The following is a 19,711-nucleotide window of genomic DNA, read 5'->3' on the forward strand; positions in this document are numbered from 1 at the left end:
CAGGTGCCGTTCTTTTTGAGTACAAGCATCGGGTTATCCAACCACTCCGGGTGAAAAACTTCAACAATGAACCCGCCCGCCAAGAGCCGGGCCACCTCTTCTCCAATCGCCTTGCGCCTTTCCTCATTAAACCGTCGAAGAAACTACCTGACCGGCTTAAATTTCGGATCAATATTGAGAGTGTGCTCAGCGAGTTCTCTCGGGACACCCACCATGTCAGAAGGCTTCCATGCAAAGATGTCCCGGTTCTCATGGATGAACTCGATGAGCGCACTTTCCTATTTTGGATCCAAGTTAGCACTGATAATGAACTGTTTGGATGAGTCGCCAGGCACAAAATCAACCATCTTGGTGTCATCAGCTGATTTGAATTTCAACATCGGTTCATGCTCCGTAGTTGGATTTTTCAAAGATGTCATGTCTGCCGGGTCAACATTATCTTTATAAAACTTTAATTCCTCTGTTGCACAAATGGACTAAGCATAAGCAGCATCACCTTCTTCACATTCCAGGGATATTTTCCGGCTTCCATGTACTGTGATGGTGCCTTTATAACCCGGCATCTTGAGCTGCAGATATACATAACACGGCCGGGCCATGAACTTGGCATAGGCCGACCGTCCAAACAGGGCATGATATGGGCTTTTGATCTTAACCACTTCAAAAGTTAACTTCTCAGCCTAGAATCATATTCGTCCCCAAAGGCTACTTCCAGCTCAATCTTTCCAACTGGGTATGCCGACTTACCAGGTACAACACCATGAAAAACAGTGTTGGATTGTTTAAGACTCTTGTCAGTCAACCCCATGCGACGAAACGTCTCATAATAGAGGATGTTGATGCTACTGCCTCCGTCCATGAGCACCTTAGTAAACTTATATCCACCAACCTGAGGCGCCACCACCAAAGCCAAGTGTCCCAGATTATCAACCCAGGGAGGGTGATCCTCCCTACTCCACATAATAGGTTGTTCTGACCATCTCAAATAACATGGAACCGCCGGCTCAACAGCGTTTACAGCCCTCTTATGAAGTTTCTGGTCACTCTTGCACAAACTAGTGGTAAATACATGGTACTGCCCACTGTTCAGCTGTTTCGGGTTACTCTAATACCCGGACTGCTGCTGCTTATAACCACCTTGGTTACCCGGATGGCCCTGGCCGTGAAAACTGCCTCCGCCTAAGCCGGCGCCCGGGCCATGAAAACCGCCGCCGCCTGAACCGCCGCCAGGTCCGTGGTTACCATCAAACATGTTGGAATTTTTAAACGCATTCATGATCGTACAGTCCTTCCACAAATGGGTAGCTGGCTTCTCCCGGGTGTCGTGTCTCAGACAGGGTTCATTCAGTAGTTGCTCAAGAGTGGGACTCGACCCGCCGGACCGAGGAGGTGGCCTCCCCTTGCGTCGTTGGTTGTTTCCCTGTGTACTGGTGTTAGCCACAAACTCGTCAGCCTTACGTTTATTACCTCCTTGATTCACCGGGTTATGCTGGTGACCCTTGCCATTGCCGTTCTTTTTTCCCTTCCCTGCCTTCTCTTCATCAGACGCGCGATCCTTGGTACTATCTGAATCAGCATATTTGACCAGAGCCGCCATCAACTGGCCCATGTCATGACAATCACGCTTGAGTCGCCCCAGCTTCTGCTTCAGAGGTTCAAAACGGCAATTTTTCTCCAACATTAAGACCGCAGAGCCGGCATCCATCTTATCAGATGAATGTATTATCTCCTTGACCCGGTGCACCCAATGGGTCGTGGACTCACCTTCCTCTTGCTTACAGTTAGTCAAGTCCATGATGGACATAGGTTGCTTACATGTTGCTACCTCTTGAGCACTGCGTTGGTTTTCCCCGAAGAGGAAGGGATGATGCAGCAAAGTAGCATAAGTATTTCCCTCAGTTTTTGAGAACCAAGGTATCAATCCAGTAGGAGGCTATGCGCGAGTCCCTCGTACCTGCACAAAACAAATAAATCCTCGCAACCAACGCGATAAGGGGTTGTCAATCCCTACCCGTCCATTTACGAGAGTGAGATCTGATAGATATGATAATATAATATTTTTGGTATTTTTATGATAAAGATGCAAAGTAAAATAAAAGCAAAGTAAAAAAAGCAAAGGAAATAACTAAGTATTAGGAGATTAATATGATGAAGATAGACCCGGGGGCCATAGGTTTCACTAGTGGCTTCACTCAAGAGCATAGGTATTCTACGGTGGGTGAACGAATTACTGTTGAGAAATTGACAGAATTGAGCATAGTTATGAGAATATCTAGGTATGATCATGTATATAGGCATCACGTCCGAGACAAGTAGACCGACTCGTGCCTGCATCTACTACTATTACTCCACTCATCGACCGCTATCCAGCATGCATCTAGAGTATTAAGTTCATGGAAATAGAGTAACGCCTTAAGCAAGATGACATGATGTAGAGGGATAAACTCATGCAATATGACGAAAACCCCATCTTGTTATCCTCGATGGCAACAATACAATACGTGCCTTGCTGCCCCTACTGTCACTAGGAAAGGACACCGCAAGATTGAACCCAAAGCTAAGCACTTCTCCCATTGCAAGAAAGATCAATCTAGTAGGCCAAACCAAACTAATAATTCGAAGAGACTTGCAAAGATAACCAATCATACATAAAAGAATTCAGAGAAGATTCAAATATTGTTCATAGATAGACTTGATCATAAACCCACAATTCATCGGTCTCAACAAACACACCGCAAAAATAAGATTACATCGAATAGATCTCCACAAGAGAGGGGGAGAACATTGTATTGAGATCCAAAAAGAGAGAAGAAGCCATCTAGCTAATAACTATGGACCCGTAGGTCTGAGGTGAACTACTCACACTTCATTGGAGGGGTTATGGTGATGATGTAGAATCCCTCCGTGATAGATGCCCCCTCTGGCGGAGCTCCGGAACAGGCCCCAAGATGGGATCTCGTGGATACAGAAAGTTGCGGCGGTGGAAATAGGGTTTTGGCTCCGTATCTGATCGTTTGGGGTACGTAGGTATATATAGGAAGAAGGAGTACATCGATGGAGCAACAGGGGGCCCACGAGGGTGGAGGGCGCACCTGGGGGGGGGGGGTAGGCGTGCCCCCCTACCTCGTGGCCTCCTCCTTTGTTTCTTGACGTAGGGTCCAAGTCTCATGGGTCTTGTTCGTTGAGAAAATCACGTTCCCGAAGGTTTCATTCCGTTTGGACTCCGTTTGATATTCCTTTTCTTCGAAACCCTAAAATAGGCAAAAAAAACAGCAATTCTAGGCTGGGCCTCCGGTTAATAGGTTAGTCCCAAAAATAATATAAAAGTGGATAATAAAGCCCAATAATGTCCAAAACAGTAGATAATATAGCATGGAGCAATCAAAAATTATAGATACGTTGGAGACGTATCAAGCATCCCCAAGCTTAATTCCTACTCATCCTTGAGTAGGTAAATGATCAAAACAGAATTTTTGATGCGGAGTGCTACTTGGCATAATTTTTATGTAATTCTTCTTAATTGTGGTATGAATATTCAGATCCGAAAGATTCAAGACAAAAGTTCATATTGACATAAAAATAATAATACTTCAAGCATACTAACAAAGCAATTATGTCTTCTCAAAATAACATGGCCAAAGAAAGTTCATCCCTACAAAATCATATAGTTTAGTCATGCTCCATTTTCGTCACACAAGAATGCTCTCATCATGCACAACCCCGATGACAAGCCAAGCAATTGTTTCATACCTTAACAATCTCAAACCTATAAACTTTCACGCAATATATGAGCGCGAGCCATGGACATAGCACTATGGGTGGAATAGAATATGATGACGGGGGTTATGTGGAGAAGACAAAAAGGGAGAAAGTCTCACATCAACGAGGCTAATCAATGGGCTATGGAGATGCCCACCGATTGATGTTAATGCAAGGAGCAGGGATTGCCATGCAACGGATGCACTAGAGCTATAAATGTATGAAAGCTCAACAAAAGAAACTAAGTGGGTGTGCATCCAACTTGCTTGCTCACGAAGACCTAGGGCACTTGAGGAGGCCCATTGTTGGAATATACAAGCCAAGTTCTATAATGAAAATTCCTACTAGTATATGAAAGTGACAAAACAAGACTCTCTATCATGAAGATTATGGTGCTACTTTGAAGCACAAGTGTGGCAAAGGATAGTAACATTGTCCCTTCTCTCTTTTTCTCTCATTTTTTTATTTGGGCCTTTATTTTTTTTATATGGCCTCTTTTTTTTCCTCACTTGGGACAATGCTCTAGAAAATGATGATCATCACACTTCTATTTATTTACAACTCAATGATTACAACTCGATGCTAGAACAAAATATGACTCTATATGAATGCCTCCGGCGGTGTACCGGGATATGCAATGAACCAAGAGTGACATGTATGAAAGATTTATGAACGGTGGCTTTGCCAAAAATACTATGTCAACTACATGATCATGCTAAGCAATATGACAATGATGAATGTGTCATGATAAACGGAAAGGTGGAAAGTTGCATGGCAATATATCTCGGAATGGCTATGGAAATGCCATAATAGGTAGGTATGGTGGCTGTTTTGAGGAAGATATAAGGAGTTTTATGTGTGAAAGAGCGTATCATATCATGGGGTTTGGATGCACCGGCGAAGTTTGCACCAACTCTCAATGTGAGAAAGGGCAATGCACGGTACCGAAGAGGCTAGCAATGATGGAAGGGTGAGAGTGCGTATAATCCATGGAATCAACATTAGTCATAAAGAACTCACATACTTATTGCAAAAATCTACAAGTCATCAAAAACCTCGGCACTACGTGCATGCTCCTAGGGGGATAGATTGGTAGGAAAAGACCATCGCTCGTCCCGGACCGCCACTCATAAGGAAGACAATCAAATAACACCTCATGTTTCAAATTTGTTACATAACGTTTACCATACGTGCATGCTACGGGACTTGCAAACTTCAACACAAGCACTTCTCAAATTCACAACTACTCAACTAGCACAACTTTGATATTATTACCTCCATATCTCAAAACAATCATCAAGCATCAAACTTCTCTTAGTATTCAAAACATTCATAGGAATTTTTTTTACTAATCTTGAATACCTAGCATATTAGGATTATTTAAGCAAACTACCATGCTATTTAAGACTCTCAAAATAATCTAAGTGAAGCATGAGAGATCAATAGTTTCTATAAAACAAATCCACCACCGTGCTCTAGAAGATATAAGTGAAGTACTAGAGCAAAACTATATAACTCAAAAGATATAAGCGAAGCACATAGAGTATTCTAACAAATTCCAAATCATGTATGGCTCTCTAAAAATGTGTGTACAGCAAGGATGATTGTGGTAAACTAAAAAGCAAAGACTCAAATCATACAAGACGCTCCAAGCAAAACACATATCATGTGGTGAATAAAAATATAGCTCCAAGTAAAGTTACCGATAGAAGTAGACGAAAAGAGGGGATGCCTTCCGGGGCATACCCAAGCTTTGGCTTTTAGGTGTCCTTAGATTATCTTGGGGGTGCCATGGGCATCCCCAAGCTTAGGCTATTGCCACTCCTTGTTCCATAATCCATCAAATCTTTACCCAAAACTTGAAAACTTCACAACACAAAACTCAAAGTAGAAAATCTCGTGAGCTCCGTTAGCGAAAGAAAACAAAAGACCACTTCAAGGTACTGTAATGAACTCATTATTTATTTATATTGGTGTTAAACCTACTGTATTCCAACTTCTCTATGGTTTATAAACTATTTTACTAGCCATAGATTCATCAAAATAAGCAAACAACACACGAAAAACAGAATCTATAAAAAACAGAACAGTCTGTAGTAATCTGTAGCTAGCGCAAGATCTGGAACCAAAAAAATTCTAAAATAAATTTCTGGACGTGAGGAATTTGTATATTAATCATCTGAAAAATTAACTAAATATCACTTTCTAAATAAAAATGGCAGCAGTTCTCGTGGGCGCTAAAGTTTCTGTTTTTTACAGCAAGATATCAAGACTTTCCCCAAGTCTTCCCAACGGTTCTACTTGGCACAAACACTAATTAAACACAAAAAACACAACCTAAAAAGAGGCTAGATAAATTATTTATTACTAAACAGGATCAAAAAGCAAGGAATAAAAATAAAATTGGGTTGCCTCCCAACAAGCGCTATCGTTTAACGCCCCTAGCTAGGCATAAAAAGCAAGGATAAATCTAGGTATTGCCATCTTTGGTAGGCAATCCATAAGTGGCTCTCATAATAGATTCATAAGGTAATTTAATTTTATTTCTAGGAAAGTGTTCCATGCCTTTCCTTAACCAAAATTGGAATCTAATATTTCCTTCCTTCATATCAATAATTGCACCAATCGTTCTAAGGAAAGGTCTACCAAGAATAATAGGACATGAAGGATTGCAATCTATGTCAAGAACAATAAAATCTACGGGTACATAATTCCTATTTGAAACAATAAGAACATCATTAATTCTTCCCATAGGTTTCTTAATAGTGGAATCCGCAAGGTGCAAGTTTAGAGAGCAATCATCAAAATCACGGAAACCTAACAAATCACACAAAGTCTTTGGAATCGTGGAAACACTAGCACCCAAATCACATAAAGCATAAAACTCATGATTTTTAATTTTAATTTTAATAGTTGGTTCCCACTCATCATAAAGTTTTCTAGGGATAGAAACTTACAATTCAAGTTTTTCTTCATAAGATTGCATCAAGGCATCAACGATATGTTTAGTGAACGCTTTATTTTGACTATAAGCGTGAGGAGAATTTAGCACGGATTGCAACAAGGAAATACAATCAATCAAAGAGAAATTTTCATAATTAAATTCCTTGAAATCCAAAATAGTGGGTTTAGCAACATCTGGGGTTTTAATTTCTTCAATCCCACTTTTATCAATTTTAGCATCAAGATCTAAAAACTCCAAATTCTTGGAACGCCTTCTAGGTAAAGGTGGATCATATTCAGTCCCATCATTATCAAGATTCATATTGCAAAACAAATATTTAATAGGGGACACATCAATAACTTTTAGATCTTCATCTTTATTTTCATAGGAACTAGAAGAACACGCTCTTATAAAGGCATCTTTCTTAGCACGCATCCTAGCGGTTCTTTCTTTGCACTCATCAATGGAAATTCTCATGGCTTTGAGAGACTCATTGATATCATGCTTAGGTGGAATAGATCTAAGTTTCAAAGAATCAACATCAAGAGAAATTCTATCAATGTTCCTAGCCAAATCATCAATCTTAAGCAATTTTTATTCAATCATGGCATTGAAATTCTTTTGCGAAGTAATAAATTCTTTAATATTAGATTCAAAATCAGAGGGCATCTTATTATAATTTCCATAAGAATTGTTGTAGGAATTACCATAATTATTAGAGGGGTTACTAGGATAAGGCCTAGGATTAAAATTTCCTCTATACGCGTTGTTACCAAAATTGTTCCTACCAACAAAATTCACATCCATATATTCATTATTATTTTCAATCAAAGTAGACAAGGGCATATCATTAGGATCAGAAAAAACACTCTTACTAGCAAATAATTTCATAAGTTCATCCATCTTTCCACTCAAAACATTAATTTCTTCTATCGCATGCACCTTTTTATTAGTAGATCTTTCAGTATGACATTGAGAATAATTAACCATAATATTATCTAGGAGTTTAGTAGATTCTCCTAAAGTGATTTCCATAAAAGTGCCTCCCGCGGCCGAATCTAAAAGATTTCTAGAAGCAAAATTCAATCCGGCATAATTTTTTTTATAATCATCCACAAATTCAAACCATGAGTAGGGCAATTATGTATCATTAATTTCAGTCTCTCCCAAGCTTCTGCAACATGTTCACGATCAAGTTGCTTAAAATTCATAATATCATTTCTAAGGGAGATGATCTTAGTGGGAGGAAAACACTTAGAGATAAAAGCATCTTTGCACTTATTCCATGAATCAATACTATTTTTAGGCAAAAATGAAAACCAAGCTTTAGCACGATCTCTAAGCGAAAAAGGAAATAGCTTCAATTTAACAATATCGCTATCCACATCTTTCTTCTTTTGCATATCACACAAATCAACGAAGCTATTTAGATGGGTAGCGGCATCTTCACTAGGAAGGCCGGAAAATGGATCTTTCATGACAAGATTCAGCAAAGCGGTATTAATTTCACAAGATTCAGCATTGGTAAGAGGAGCAATCGGAGTGCTAATAAAATCATTGTTGTTGGTATTGGTAAAGTCACACAATTTAGTGTTATCTTGAGCCATCGTGACAAGCAAGCAAACTAACACACAAGAAAACAAAAAGCAAGCGGGCAAAAAGAAGCAAATAGAGAAGGAGAGGGAGCATAGAGAGAGAGAGGGCGAATAAAATGGCAAGGGTGAAGTGGGGGAGAGGAAAACGAGAGGCAAATGGAAAATAATGTAATGCGGGAGATAAGGATTGTGATGGGTAGTTGGTATATTGACTTTTGCGTAGACTCCCCGGCAACGGCGCCAGAAATCCTTCTTGCTACCTCTTGAGCACTGCGTTGGTTTTCCCCGAAGAGGAAGGGGTGATGCAGCAAAGTAGCGTAAGTATTTCCCTTAATTTTTGAGAACCAAGGTATCAATCCAGTAGGAGGCTACGCGCGAGTCCCTCGTACCTGCACAAAACAAATAAATCCTCGCAACCAACACGATAAGGGGTTGTCAATCCCTACACGGCCACTTACGAGAGTGAGATCTGATAGATATGATAATATAATATTTTTGGTATTTTTATGATAAAGATGCAAAGTAAAATAAAAGCAAAGTATAAAGCAAAGGAAATAACTAAGTATTAGGAGATTAATATGATGAAGATAGACCCGGGGGGCATAGGTTTCACTAGTGGCTTCTCTCAAGAGCATAGGTATTCTACGGTGGGTGAACGAATTACTGTTGAGCAATTGACAGAATTGAGCATAGTTATGAGAATATCTAGGTATGATCATGTATATAGGCATCACGTCCGAGACAAGTAGACCGACTCCTGCCTGCATCTACTACTATTACTCCACTCATCGACCGCTATCCAGCATGCATCTAGAGTATTAAGTTCATGGAAACAGAGTAACGCCTTAAGCAAGATGACATGATGTAGAGGGATAGACTCATGCAATATGATGAAAACCCCATCTTGTTATCCTTGATGGCAACAATACAATACGTGCCTTGCTGCCCCTACTGTCACTGGGAAAGGACACTGTAAGATTGAACCCAAAGCTAAGCACTTCTCCCATTGCAAGAAAGATCAATCTAGTAGGCCAAACCAAACTGATAATTTGAAGAGACTTGCAAATATAACCAATCATACATAAAAGAATTCAGAGAAGATTCAAATATTGTTCATAGATAGACTTGATCATAAACCCACAATTCATCGGTCTCAACAAACACACCGCAAAAAGAAGATTACATTGAATAGATCTCCATAAGAGAGGGGGAGAACGTTGTATTGAGATCCAAAAAGAGAGAAGAAGCCATCAAGCTAATAACTATGGACCCGTAGGTCTGAGGTGAACTACTCACACTTCGGAGGAGGGGCTATGGTGATGATGTAGAAGCCCTCCGTGATCGATGCCACCTCCGGCGGAGCTCCGGAACAGGCCCCAAGATGGGATCTCGTGGATACAGAAAGTTGCGGCGGTGGAAATAGGGTTTTGGCTCTGTATCTGATCGTTTGGAGGTACATAGGTATATATAGGAAGAAGGAGTACGTCGATGGAGCAACAGGGGGCCCACGAGGGTGGAGGGCGCACCTAGAGGGGGGGTAGGCACGCGCCCCTACCTCGTGGCCTCCTCCTTTGTTTCTTGACGTAGGGTCCAAGTCTCCTGGGTCTTGTTCATTGAGAAAATCACGTTCCCGAAGGTTTCATTCCGTTTGGACTCCGTTTGATATTCCTTTTCTTCGAAACCCTAAAATAGGCAAAAAAACAGCAATTCTGGGCTGGGCCTCCGGTTAATAGGTTAGTCCCAAAAATAATATAAAAGTGAATAGTAAATTACAATAATGTCCAAAACAGTAGATAATATAGCATGGAGCAATCAAAAATTATAGATACGTTGGAGACGTATCACATGTGTCCTTGAAGTTCTGAATGAACCGGGCTTTTAACTCCGCCCATGAGCCAATGGAGTTGGGTGGCAACCCTTTCAACCAAGTGCGGGTTGTTCCATCCAACATCATAGTGAAATATTTAGCCATTGCTGCATCGCTGACCTCCAACAGTTCCATCGCCATCTCATAACTTTCAATCCATGCCCCAGGCTGCAAGTCGGCCGTGTAATTAGGCACTTTACGAGGCCCCTTAAAATCTTTTGGCAAGCGCTCATTACATAGAGCCGGCACCAGGCAAGGGACACCTCCTGTTCTCGTGGCCACTCCTGCCTCAACAGAGGTTGCTGGATAAACCGGAAAAGCCTGATGAGCCGCCTGCTCAGCTGCGAGTTGAACCGCCCGCTCAGCCTCCTGACGGATCCTCTCCTGATCCACCAAGTTAAAGGCTCCATCCTGCGCCGGGTCATGCCTGCACGGTTGGTTACGGCGTTGGGCATTGCTTGACATAGCCGTTGAGTCCATATGCCTGCTATAGCTCGGGCTCCGGCTCTGGCTTGGGCGAGGGGTTGAATGGATTCTGTCTCGACTATAAGAGTACGCATCCTGATGTGCCAGGGCTGTCTGAAGAAGTTCTCTGACCCTTCATGTTTCGATCGTCCTTGGAGAGTCGCCTTCCATTGGGAGAGCCGCCAGACGAGCCGACACAGCAATTAAATTCTCCAAAGGGTTAGAGAAGTGACCCGGTGGTACTGGCGTGTAATGAGGCGGAGCAGTATTCACACAGGGTGGTTCCATGGCCCTCGGCTGAACCGGCGCCCCCGTCTCGGGTGTTGTGATCTGGTTTGCCTTCGGCAGGTTGCTGGGACCGGCCCCGGGTGTGTGTAAAAGGTTCCTAGGATCGTAAGTCAGAGGCAGACGTGACTGAGTTTTCTGGTGTCTTCTCCTCATGACCTCGTTCGACGCGTTCAGATCCACCGAGAGACGGAAAGTCTCCGCTTGAAGCTGCTGAGCACGTGCATCCAGAGCCGCCCGTTCTGCGGCCATCCTGACATCTTCCGCTGCTAAATTTTCCTTGGCCTGTGCTACCTCTCCACGTAGCCGTGCTACTTCTGCGTCATGCTGAGCCTTATCCGCCGGCTCAACCACAGCAGTCAATAGGGTCGTCATCCTATCCATGAGGTCCATTAATACCTGAGCTGGCGGGCGCACGGGGTCTCCTGACCCGGCCGCTGCTGACCCCGTGGTTATGGTTGCCGCAGCCGCAGAATTCTGACCAGGTTGAGTGCCAGCAATGAAGACTCCGGCTCGATTCGGCAGCTCAGTGGGGTCTGGAATACTGCTGCCATCGGAACAGCCCCCAAGCCCGCCGTCTTGTAACTGATACAAAGAATCTATTTCTCCTGTGGACGACTCACCGTCAGAACAAACGGCCGTCTCACCATCGTCCACCGATCCTTCAGAAAATTCCCCTCCATGGATGCAACCCACGAAGGCACGCCTCATGGTGGGTTGAGCCCGGGCAGATCTAGCGCACTGAGCCGTCTCGGAGAGGTCGGTGCAGATGTCTGGCTCAGGGCCCGACTCGCCGATCCGACCAATGAAGACGTGGATTCCGCCGAAGGGGACCCGGTATCCGTACTCAATTGAGCCGGCGTCGGGGCCCCAGCCTTCGTCGTTGATGTACAGCTTGTCGCGACGACTCTTGGTCATCCGGCCCACAACGTATCCCTTGAGCCCTTCGAAGTTGCCCTTCAAGAACTCAAATCCACTGTGCGCTGGCCCCACGGTGGGCGCCAAGTGTCATGGAATTGTCATGGCAGATGTCCTAGCGAAAGGACTTAGTCGTAGGGCCATCGCAACTAGGAAGCTTAAAGGGGTTAATCGGGACAAAGGACATGAGAGGTTTATACTGGTTCGGCCCCTTACGGTGAAGGTAAGGCCTAGTCCAGTTGATGTTGTATTGCTAGGTTTCGATGACCAAGGAGTGAATCCGCTAGCTTGGCTATCGATCTGTTGATTCTTGTCCCTAAGCCGCCGCCGGGTCGTCCCCTTATATACACGGGTTGACGCCTGGCGGCCTACAGAGTCCCGGCCGGCTCATAAAACGTGTCTGGCTCGGTGACTTCTTGTATATGCCTTTCTTTACAAGTCTTTCGTTACATATGGTGGTTTACAATATTGGGCCTTAAGCCGCCTCTGGGCTTAGGCCTTCTACAATTCTTAATAAACTATCACCTTGAATATTACTGGGCTTCTCTTAACAACCCGCCATTAGGGTTGACCTGGCCCCTCCTAGGCGGGTCATACCTGAAAGTTATATTCCCAACACAACCAGAGTAAGATCCGCACCAGAGTGGTACGGTAATCCTGTTCTGGAAGTCATGTTACTTGACCATGATGAACCTACAAACTATGAAGAAGCAATGGTGAGCCCAGATTTCGCAAAATGGCTTGAGGCCATGAAATCTGAGATGGGATCCGTGTATGAGAACAAAGTATGGACTTTGGTTGACTTGCCCGATGATCGGCAAGCCATCGAGAATAAATGGATCTTTAAGAAGAAGACTGACACTGACGGTAATGTTACTGTCTACAAAGCTTGACTTGTTGCGAAAGGTTTTCGACAAGTTCAAGGAGTTGACTACGATGAGACTTTCTCACCCATAGCGATGCTTAAGTCTGTTTGAATCATGTTAGCAATTGCCGCATTTTATGATTATGAAATTTGGAAAATGGATGTCAAAACTGTATTCCTGAATGGATTTCTGGAAAAAGAGTTGTATATGATGCAACCATAAGGTTTTGTCGATCCAAAGGAAGCTAACAAAGTGTGCAAGCTCCAGCGATCCATTTATGGACTGGTGCAAGCCTCTCAGAGTTGGAATAAACATTTTGATAGTGTGATCAAAGCATATGGTTTTATACAGACTTTTGGAGAAGCCTGTATTTACAAGAAAGTGAGTGGGAGCTCTGTAGCATTTCTAATATTATATGTGGATGACATATTGCTGATTGGAAATGACATAGAATTTCTAGATAGCATAAAAGGATACTTGAATAAAAGTTTTTCAATGAAAGACCTCGACGAAGCTGCTTATATATTGGGCATCAAGATCTATAGAGATAGATCAAGACGCTTAATTGGACTTTCACAAAGCACATACCTTGATAAAGTTTTGAAAAAGTTCAAAATGGGTCAAGCAAAGAAAGGGTTCTTGCCTGTGTTACAGGTGTGAAGTTGAGTAAGACTCAATGCCCGACCACTACAGAAGATAGAGATAAAATGAAAAGTGGTCCCTATGCTTCAGCCATAGGCTCTATCATGTATGCAATGCTGTATACCAGACCTGATGTGTGCCTTCCTATTAGTTTAGCAGGGAGGTACCGAAGTAATCCAGGAGTGGATCACTGGACAGCGGTCAAGAACATCCTGAAATACCCGAAAAGGACTAAGGATATGTTTCTCGTTTATGGAGGTGACAAAGAGCTCGTTGTAAATGGTTAGGTCGATGCAAGCTTTGACACTGATCCAAACGATTCTAAATCGCAAACCGAATGTGTATTTATATTGAACGGTGGAGCTGTTAGTTGGAGCATTTCTAAACAAAGCGTCGTGGCGGGATCTACGTGTGAAGCGGAGTACATAGCTGCTTCGGAAGCAGCAAATGAAGGAGTTTGGATGAAGGAGTTCATATCCGATCTAGGTGTCATACCTAGTGCATCGGGTCCAATGAAAATCTTTTGTGACAATACTGGTGCAGTTGCCTTCGCAAAGGAATCCAGATTTCACAAGAGAACCAAGCACATCAATAGACGCTTCAATTCCATCCGGGATCAAGTCCAGGTGGGAGACATGGAGATATGCAAAATACATACGGATCTGAATGTTGCAGACCCGTTGATTAAGCCTCTTCCATGAGCAAAACATGATCATCACCAAGACTCCATGGGTGTTAGAATCATTACTGTGTAATGTTGATTATTGACTCTAGTGCAAGTGGGAGACTGAAGGAAATATGCCCTAGAGGCAATAATAAAGTTATTATTTATTTCCTCGTATCATGATAAATGTTTATTATTCATGCTAGAATTGTATTAATCGGAAACATAATACATGTGTGAATACATAGACAAACAGATTATCACTAGTATGCCTCTACTTGACTAGCTCGTTGAATCAATGATGGTTATGTTTCCTAACCATAGACATGAGTTGTCATTTGATTAACGGGATCACATCATTAGAGAATGATGTGATTGACTTGACCCATTTTGTTAGCTTCGCACTTGATCGTTTTAGTTTACTGCTATTGCTTTCTTTATGACTTATACATGTTCCTATGACTATGAGATTATGCAACTCCCGATTACCGGAGGAACACTTTGTGTGCTACCAAACGTCACAACATAATTGGGTGATTATAAAGGTGCTCTACAAGTGTCTCCGATGGTACTTGTTGAGTTGGCATAGATCAAGAATAGGATTTGTCACTCCGATTGTCGAAGAGGTGTCTCTGGGACCTCTCAGTAATGCACATCACTATAAGCCTTGCAAGCAATGCAACTAATGAGCTAGTTGCGGGATGATGCATTACAGAACGAGTAAAGAGACTTGCCGGTAACGAGATTGAGCTAGGTATTGAGATACCGACGATCGAATCTCGGGCAAGTAGCATACCGATGACAAAGGGAACAATGTATGTTGTTATGCGGTTTGACCGATAAAGATCTTCGTAGAATATGTAGGAACCAATATGAGAATCTAGGTTCCGCTATTGGTTATTGACCGGAGACGTGTCTCGGTCATGTCTACATAGTTCTCGAACCCGTAGGGTCCGCACGCTTAAAGTTCTGTGACGATCGGTATTATGAGTTTATATGTTTTGATGTACCGAAGGTAGTTCGGAGTCCCGGATATGATCACGGACATGAAGAGAAGTCTCGAAATGGTCGAGACATAAAGATTGATATATTGGAAGCCTACATTTGGACATCGGAAGAGTTCCGGGTGAAATCGGGATTTTACCGGAGTGCCGGAGGGGTTACCGGAACCCCCTGGAGATTAATGGGCCTTGTTGGGCCCTAGTGGAGAGAGAGGGGCCGGCCAGGGCAGGCCACGGCCCCCCTCCCCCTCTGGTCCGAATTGGACTAGAAAGGGGGGTGCCCCGCTTTCCTTCTCCTTCTCCCCCTTCTTTCCCCCTCCTAGTAGGAGTAGGAAAGAGGGAAGTCCTACTCCTACTAGGAGGAGGACTCCTCCTCCTGGCGCGCCCTATAGGGCTGGCCGGCCTCCCCCCTTGCTCCTTTATATACGGGGGTAGGGGGCACCCTAGAACACACAAGTTGATCATTGATCTCTCTCAGCCGTGTGCGGTGCCCCCCTCCACCATAATCCACCTCGGTCATACTGTAGCGGTGCTTAGGCAAATCCCTGCGATGGTAGCTTCATCAACATCGTCACCACGCCGTCATGCTGACGAAACTCTCCTTCGAGCTCTACTAGATCGTGAGTTCGCGGGACATCATCGAGCTGAACATGTGCTGAACGCGGAGGTGCCGTACGTTCGGTACTGAGGATCGGTCGATCGTGAAGACGTACGACTACATCAACCGCGTTGTCATAACGCTTCGGCTTAACGGTCTACGAGGGTACGTGGACGACACTCTCCCCTCTCGTTGATGTGCATCACCATGATCTTGCGTGTGCGTAGGAAATTTTTGAAATTACTGTGTTACCCAACAGTATGTTCTGGGTTGGCGACCCCATTGACCCCTCATGACCTGCAATATGATCAGGTGGTTGTGCAGGCACACTGAGCATGGGTGTTTGCTTTGTTTTTCTTGGTTATGATGGTCCCATTTGCAAGGATACGAATGCGGGTCTCCATACTTTATTGGGTTTAAAATCACTCACGCCTCAACTTCTCACGTATGTAAATATCTCTCTCACACATCTTTTTTAGCCTCAATCTATTAGGCTTCTCTCTTTCCTCACGTACCCTTGTCTCTCAAACTTTGCGGATATTTCTTCTATCTTTTTTCCAAGTTTCACCAAAAAGATCATTATTTTAGGATGCTTCTAAAACCTAGTCCTAGTTCAAACCCATTTGAATTTAAAATTTCAATCATGCCCATTTATATTTTATGGATCAAGCTCATTTTTTTAATCCAGGGAAAATAACCCCATGCCCAAACTCTTTTCCTAGCCCATTTTTTTCTTCTCTAAATCTTTGGCTTTTTTCAGAAATAGAAAAGGAGAAAAACACAAGGAAGAGAGAGACCGAGAGAGAGAGAGAGAGAGAGAGTGCCAGCTGGCATTTTTGGCCCAAGACGTAGCCACACCAGAGAGCCCCGCTTGATCCTGATCTCCCTCGTCCCCCAGCCACCAGAGACCAAGAGAGAGGGGGGGTTTGGCCACCGCCGCCCGATGCCGTCCCTCCGGCGAGATCCTCCGCCATGGCCACCTCCCTTTCTTCTGTTTCTTCCTCTCCTTCCACCTGCGGACGCACCAGTTTTGCCACCGTCGGCAGCAAACGCTGCTGTCGTGGCAAGCTACCCAGCGCCGCCGGCAGCAGATGCCACCACCGTGGCAGGCTACCCAGCGCCGTTGGTAGAAGACGCCGCCTCGAAGACCTTCTACCTCGCCCGCCTCCGTTCGCTGGTGCCCAAAGCACCGTCACCGCGGAACCTCCTGTCGCGCTGTCTCAACCGAGGCCATGGCTGTTACACGGCCACGCCAGGGCTGCCCAGACAATCTCATGCACATCTCCGTATTTTTCTTGGTTCAATTCAATCTCTCTCACGCCTCAATCTCTCTCACGTATATTTTCTCAATCTCTCACGGATCCCTCTCTCTCATGTAAGTCTCTCAAACTCTTAGATCTCTCTCCTTTAGATCTATTATTTATTTATTAAATCTCAGCCGTCAATCTAAATAAAATCAACGGATATAAAAGGATGACTTATGAAGAATTATGAAAGCCTCCTCCCTTTAATGTTAGGTAAAGATAAAGATGTGAACATTTTTTTAAAAATAAAACTAACTTGAAAAAGGGGAATTAGAATAATAAAAAATGTAAAAGAAAAAAGAAAACATAAAACTGGTAAAGATACATGTAAAAGAAAAAAAAAGCCGATTCAGGGACTTTCTAGAAGGTTTGGACAACCCCGGTAGGCTTTCACTGTTTAATACACTCAAATGGGCCAGCTCTCTCTCACGCTTGTATGCGATCCTGTGCGAAGCCCCAAGCAATTGGACGTAGTGAGGGTCCAGTAGCAAAATCGCTCCAACTCAGAGGAATTTCTATTCCAAATATGCTATATATTGCCCGTTACAACCATTTTTGTAGAAATCGCTTACAGGTTTCGACGACAGGCCTGGTCCATTAGCAGCGTGAGCACATGCGCACATGAATCGACAACTCGAGTTACCTCTTGCGCCAGACTATAATTGGAGAATTAAAATAGATAGAATCGGACTTTAGTTCTTGTATCTTTTCTCATGAAGTACGAGCTCATAATTTGGCTAGGCTAGGTGTCACTCCCCCTCAGAGTAGACACATTTGGTTGGGTGATCGCCATGATATTCTTCTAATTCCGGTAAACATTCACATACATTAATAAAGCCTGGCCTACTTTGCTAAAAATACATGAATTGACAATTGGAGTTATCTCTTGCACCGAACCATAAATAGAGGCCGTCTTGTTCAAGGTCTTTCGGGCCGCTTTCTAGAAGCTTTTGCAAATTTTTATGTGGTTTTGGGAAGGCTTTTCACCGGCCGTTACGATTTTTTCTCTATTCTATTTTTCATTCATGTTTTCTTTAAATTCATGAACATTACCTAAACTTGTGATTTTAAAATTTTGTTAACATTTTAAAATCTAGGAATATTTTAACAATTTCTGAATTCATGATCAATTTCAAAATCCTGAATTATCTATTGAATTCACAAACATGTTATGAATTTGTAAACATTATGAAATTCATGAACATTTCAGTAATCAAGAACAATTGTTAAAAACATGATTTTTTTTAATTTGTAAACATTTTTTCTATTTGATGGATTTTTTTCGAGTTTAGCAAATATATTTTCAAATTCATGAAGAGTTTTTAAATTCAAGTCCATGCTTTTCCCCTAATTCCCAAATATTTTTAAATGCATGAAATTTTTTATAATTGTGAACATTTTTCAAGTTCATGAATATTTTTAAAATACATTTTGTCATATTCTTGAATATATCAATAGTTAAATTACACAGACCAAAATATATGTGAATATCTATTGGAATTTTGAAAACATGAACGTTTTTTGAATTTTTTAAATTGTTTGAAAACATAAAAGATCTGGCCTGGCCTCGCCAAAAATTATCCATGATTTAAACAAATAATTTAAAAATTGGAAAAAAAAACCATTCATGTTTTCAAATTGCACAGACCAACAACGATGCAAGCATAAGGCCAGGCTAGATCGTGCCGCCGGCCCTTTGCGCATACGACTCGCGTTGACACTGTAGTGCAGACCACTGTGGCAACCAGGAACACCCAAGCACATGGTTTTCTACATAATTTTTAAAATGTGAATATTTTTTTAATTTCAAATAGTTTTTGTAAACGTGAATATTTTTTGGAAAAAGTGATCTTTCCAGAAGCGCGAACACTTTTCCAAAATTTTAACATTTTTATAAAATAAACCTATTTTTTGAAAGCAAGACCATTTTTCGTAAACTTGTTTTTTTTATTTATGAACATTTTTTAAGTTTTGAAAACATTAACTTTTTCTGAATTTTTTAAATTATTTGTTGAAATCATGGATAATTTTTTAAATTCTAAAGTTTTTTTGAAATACGTAACCAATCCTTTGAATTTTCTAAATTTAACAAAAAAGAAAAGAGAGAGAAAGGAAAAAAAATAGTAAAGAAAAGATGAAATAAGGAAAAAACAACCTGTCAGGAACCTTCTAGAAAGTTCCCAAAACTGGTAAAAACCATACTGAAAGCTTCTAGAAGGTTCCAAAATCAGAACCACACCTTTATGTGTAGCGCTAAAATGTGTCGGCCCAGTTTGCTCTCGCTCATTGTTCTCTTGTGCGAAACTCTAACATTTTTGACGCAATGAGCGTCCATTAGGATTTGCCAAGTGCGCTTGCTCGCTAGTGCTTGCTCGGCCAGGTCCATATAAGTGTGAGGGATGCGGGACGTGAGCAATGCGTGTTGAGTGCTCGCTACGACTGACACACAACAACGCCCTTTCTATGTAGGTTCAGTGATAGGCTATAGTAGGAGAAATGATATGGCTTGAAGAGAGAGGCTTTTAGTTTTAAACAGAGGAGCATTTTTCTGTGATTTTTGCTATGCAGAAATGTGTACGAGCTTTCTATCCATTGAATAAAAAGACAGACTTAAATTTGAAGACTCAAACCTACCCCTTTATTATTAGTAGTAAGATAGGTGGCTTGAGCCAATTCTTAAATCCTGGTAGGAAAAGGCATAAGAGTGAGACCATCCAACTAAAGGGGAGAAATTCAGAACGAAGAGTGGTCGGAGGTTTTAAGATAGTTTTTTTACAACATCATGTGTTCCAAGTATTCGGAC

Source organism: Triticum urartu, chromosome 6, assembly GCF_003073215.2.
Source record: "Triticum urartu cultivar G1812 chromosome 6, Tu2.1, whole genome shotgun sequence".
Lineage (NCBI taxonomy): Eukaryota > Viridiplantae > Streptophyta > Magnoliopsida > Poales > Poaceae > Triticum > Triticum urartu.